The following is a 6,040-nucleotide window of genomic DNA, read 5'->3' as shown; positions in this document are numbered from 1 at the left end:
GAGGCTACACTTTAATTCTGGTTACAGAGACTACACTTTAATTCTGATTACAGAGACTACACTTTAATTCTAGTTACAGAGACTACACTTTAATTCTAGTTACAGAGGCTACACTTTAATTCTGGTTACAGAGGCTACACTTTAATTCTGATTACAGAGGCTACACTTTAATTCTGGTTACAGAGGCTACACTTTAATTCTGGTTACAGAGGCTACACTTTAATTCTGGTTACAGAGGCTACACTTTAATTCTGGTTACAGAGGCTACACTTTAATTCTGGTTACAGAGGCTACACTTTAATTCTGGTTACAGAGACTACACTTTAATTCTGGTTACAGAGACTACACTTTAATTCTGGTTACAGAGACTACACTTTAATTCTGGTTACAGAGCTACACTTTAATTCTGGTTACAGAGGCTACACTTTAATTCTGGTTACAGAGACTACACTTTAATTCTGGTTACAGAGACTACACTTTAATTCTAGTTACAGAGACTACACTTTAATTCTAGTTACAGAGACTACACTTTAATTCTGGTTACAGAGACTACACTTTAATTCTAGTTCTGGTTACAGAGACTACACTTTAATTCTGGTTACAGAGGCTACACTTTAATTCTGGTTACAGAGGCTACACTTTAATTCTAGTTAAAGAGACTACACTTTAATTCTGGTTACAGAGGCTACACTTTAATTCTGGTTACAGAGACTACACTTTAATTCTAGTTAAAGAGACTACACTTTAATTCTAGTTACAGAGGCTACACTTTAATTCTGGTTACAGAGACTACACTTTAATTCTGGTTACAGAGGCTACACTTTAATTCTGGTTACAGAGACTACACTTTAATTCTGGTTACAGAGACTACACTTTAATTCTAGTTACAGAGACTACACTTTAATTCTGGTTACAGAGGCTACACTTTAAAGATGTATTCTGATTATAGAGGCTACACTTAAGTATTAAGTATGCAACAGTATTACATGAGTTTTTTTAACATGTATGTGTACATTTATCAACTAGGCCATAATACAATGACACAATTGCAAGTTAAATAAGGATATATTATAGCGATGTTATACCCTATGTTTTGTAGTCTAAGAAAGCATGTGTGGTAAAAAGACAACTCCTTTGATAATACGAAATCTTTTTTTTAAATATTTTTTTTCTCTCTGTATCAAGAATATCTAATTGTAACACCAAGAGTTGTATTGCGATAAGGTATGAACATTTTAACAAAAGTTCATGTCGGTTGCATGGGATCAGAAACGATCCTGTGCTGGTGTGAAAGTACTGTTCAGTTTATTGTTATGAAATTGTGAAATGCTTTACTTTACTATACTGATAAAGTGAAGTCCCTTGTCCCAATGTAAATTTATCCACACTGGGCATACAAATATACATCTTTTTTAATTTTCATTTTGTTTTTTATAAAGATTTAATTAGTAAAAATGTAATAAAATGCTTCACTGAATCAGGGTAATTCAAACATATTTGTGGAAATAAAAGTTTATTACTATGAAAATAGTGAAATGATTCACATTACCTTAATATATGTTATACATGTATTTTCTTTCGCAAGGTTAAGATAATCTAATTTAGGTTTTTTTATAATGCATATTGCCTTAATGAAAGCATGTGTAATTCTTTTCCTTTGTTAAGTACTGAGTGTTATTCTGAATAACTATCAAAACCCTCATAAACGAAACCGTGATCTATACTTGACCCGAAGAATCCGAACCCTTGTCTTGTTAATCATTGTCTATAAATAGCTAGAAGACTACATCAGTTAGAGTGCATCTGCTCATCCGGCGCCATGAATGTCACAATCTGACTGAAATATTTACCTGCAAAAATTACAGGTTGTGCTCACCATACAGTAAGGACTGGATTTGTTGGAGACGGTTATTGTCAAATAACTCCATAATTATATCATGAAAACATTTATCTAGCGACCTGTCATGTTTCAGTGAATATATTCTAGGCAGAATGTTAATTCCTTTTGTTCATTAGTTGCGTTTAGGTTCACAATATTCTTTCCTTTCTCTCACAGCATAATTACAATATATATTGTATATTTTCAAATTATCGTTTATTATAATTAATGAAGTATCATAACCGTTTACATTTAATTAAAAACAATGTAAACGAGGTATTTTCACGACACTGAAATTTATTGCGCAATGCAATGTTATATTAGAACAAAACACTTTATAAATTTACACTACTTGGTGTTCGTGCGGCGTCATATTGTATAAAGGTCGGCCGAGACACGGATCCGAATAAAAACTTTTACTTGATGTTCTTCTAAAATTAATATATATATGAAATTTACGAAGTGTACTCAGTTGCCTCCTTAGTGTAACATTTAAGCTCTTAGCAGCACCTACCACACCTAGATGAACGAATCAGCTGTATGACACTGTTTTATTTCTTGTTTCTCTCAGTAGTATCATACCTTAATTTGTATTAAATGTTGATATTCACCTGTGTGTCTTCTGTGCAATTTTCATAGTAGAAAGGTCATATTTAGTTCCCTTTTTTACATCGGGATCTGCATTTTGTTTACATAATGTACTGTTATTGTTTCGCTTTTCCCTGAACGTGCAATATGTAAGTAATACATGCTATACAGTGACCACTATTTCATTTCTGCGTTAGGAACGGAAGGAGATGGATTCACGTAAGTATTTGTATCTGTTTCTGATTTCTATCTTTTTTGTATCAGTATGTACTACTGCAATAAAGGATGAGAATAAAGTTTAAACTAAATAAGTAACAAAAGACATCTGGTCATGTGATATGTCAGTGTAAAATAGCAGTTCTCCATTATATAACACAGATCTAACACTGATTATTATACTAAAACATACCACCCAGACAGAGTCTAGCATTTAGACAATTCATTATTTTATTTCCGTGTCAAACCTTAACAAATTCATTCTTAACACAGATGATATATGGATATGCAATTAAATTAAAACAAGAAAATACCGACATCTCAACATTATCATATTGTGAACAAACGAAATATTTACACAGAGACTGCTAAGAAGTACAGAGAGAATAAGACCAGGTGTTCCGGAAGGACACTAGCCTTTTAAACCTTGGTCAATCAAAGTAAGTAATGTAACGTTTTCTAATGAGGACAAGGTATACAACAACGGAACCAACAGGCAAACGATCATCAAACACGTCCAGCTTCATATTGTACAAAGAAATATAACCTTTTTTAATGATATCATCATGAGGACCGTAAAACCTCACTAATAATTTACGTCAACCTATGTCACGAAAATCGTGACAACTGGAACATATATATTTATGGCATGTCATAAAGACTAATCACACTCAATACAATACAGTAATATCTTTTTGTTTAAAAATAATTATTAAATAAGTTATACTCACAACAAATAGTGTTTTTGTGATATTTTATAAAAACACGTACCATGTTGAACTGATACTTAAGGAAATAGTTTTAACTACAAAACACAGATAAATTAACACTATGGAGAAGACTTTCATCACTTTTATATACGATATGAACGTCATCCCCGGATTCCCCCACATTTTGTATAGTTTATAGATCTCCTGTACTATAAATAGGTGTATGTTTTATGCTATGGACGTTATAGATTGTCAATGTATCATACAACATAACTATTTATTCGTGTACTTAATCATACTCGATATGGTTTCAAAATAATAATAACGGAAAGAAAAATATAAAAAGGACGGGAAAATGCGACGATTGTACTTGCATTATGTTATCATGTCAGCAAATCGGTCATATATCATGAATACACAGACTAATGTCAGAAAAAACCAATACAGAGGTCAAATTGTCGTTCCAAAGACACTTTAACAAGACTTCTATCTCCTTTTCGGAAATCCAATGCTGTATAAAATTAATTCATTGGAGAATCCGAAACCCGGTATTCCTTCAAGATATCAATTAATTTATTACATTTATCATATGTAATTACAAACACTTTATTTGTGAAAGTTCCATAAATTTAATAATTGCATCGATAGGAATCTTTATTTTACATGAATTCCAAGAATTATCGATTTTATTTTACCATACAGCTGAGCTAGGGATGGTGTTTTGTATCCTGCATGGCGTTTATCTACTTGTTAGTGTATTTAGATGAGAGAGAAAGTGTGTTTAGACAGTGAAGTTACAAATGTAGTGTTATCTACAATGACTACTATGTCTCTCTGATCATGTACAGGATCTTATCTGTTTTTCCATTAAGTTTAGTTTTAGAAATTTTGAAAGGTTCATCAGACCAGCTGATTCTTTCATTACTTATCATTGAACCTCTTAACAATATTATCTACACATCGTTTTTTCAATATTCGTTTAAACGTCGGAATAGATTTCCTATTCAGTAGGAAGTAATTACGTTCTTAAAAGGTTAAGTTCAGTATCATTAAATGCTCTTCTATAACCTTAACTCTTTATTTTATACTTCAATTATGAACGTGCCCCAAGCATTATCATATGCATGGTTTTTCATCGCTCATGAACGTTAAGTTTCTGCCTCACTAAAATTCCTCAGTGGCTATGGATATTTTGGAACAAAATACAAAATATAACATTTTGTTATTGATACGATTTGTAGCATTAATTACAAACTATAAATGGGTAGTCTACAGGAACATAGCACAACCACATTGAACTGAACTATTACAAAAGTATCACATCTGTGTATTATTTTGTTTGATAAAATCATTATTTTGATTCATTTTGTTTTATTGTCTATTTATTTCTCGCGTCTGCCCACGTTGGTAACCTTTATTTTCGATACAATGTTCTCGCCAGCCGATTGCTACAAAATTACACAATTTTATTTTTTAATTGCCTGAAAATTATAATTGCATATAATTGAACAAGAGACTTGTCAATCTTGTAGTTTCTTGAATATTCATTTGATGACAGCCTGTGTCAAGGAGACAGATGCGATGGATATGTATAGGCGCTTAACTAGTCTAGATGTAAGAATAAGGTTTATAGATTATTAAGACGATGCACACCTACATGGATGGGACCAACTAACGAACCAATGCATAGTATCATGATTGTACTGATATGCCATCCTCACCTGCGAAGGAAAGTTTGGTATTCAAATAAACGGTTTAAAAAAAGGAATGAGTGGATGCAATCTAACACGACATGCCTTGTTGTGGTTTCCGTATGTCAACAAACCACATTACCTTGTCAACGCGAGGGTTAGCAAGACGAACATGGTCTTACCATATGATCATTCTCGTTGATTGTTTTTGTTTGTCTGAAATGAGATAATTTCTATATACATTTATCTCTATTAAATATATGATAATACGTTAAATCCATACGTTATTCGTCTACAGATCCAAATATATCGATGACACAATTCCATTTTTAAATATTCAAACGAATAGATTATGTATCATACATTTTTCATATTGGAAAAAGGCGTATCTCCCTAACCTCTTCTTTTTCTTTGGTAGGTGTATGGTTCCAGTATGTTTCCTAGCATTGCCTGTATTTGAGATATTTTTTTCAACTAAAACGCCTTGTTCATAATATCAGGACAAAAAAGTTGTTAATACAAATATATGCTCATCATCTTGTCGAAATGTGATGAAATCTTATTTGAGAATACAAAAAACTTATCCATACAGTTAACGAATCTAACGTTTTGTTATACAAGAACTAGATCATAGTTTGATGTTTTTGATATTGATTTGGAAGTTTTCTCAGCGTTTAGTCCTCATAAAAATGAAGATATCAAAGAAGTCGATGAAATATGGTATTTCATTTGATGACCACACATCCAGTGATGTTTCTTAATTCGATATATTAATATGTTATGGACGATCTAACGGTAAGTGCGATACTCCAGTCCACCTATGGTGAAGAGTTTTAATAACAGATGAAAATGCGCAAAAAATACCCGAGAGAGTTTTCAAAAATAACTAAATATGCTGAAATGGATGAAAAACGAGCCATTGTAAAAAGGACCCATTCAATGAAAACGTGAGTTTA

Source organism: Ylistrum balloti, unplaced genomic scaffold (genome assembly GCF_031769215.1).
Source record: "Ylistrum balloti isolate Yb309-2 unplaced genomic scaffold, AGI_CSIRO_Ybal_v1 Utg370298, whole genome shotgun sequence".
NCBI classification, from domain to species: Eukaryota; Metazoa; Mollusca; class Bivalvia; order Pectinida; family Pectinidae; genus Ylistrum; species Ylistrum balloti.
This window is presented reverse-complemented; position numbering follows the sequence as displayed.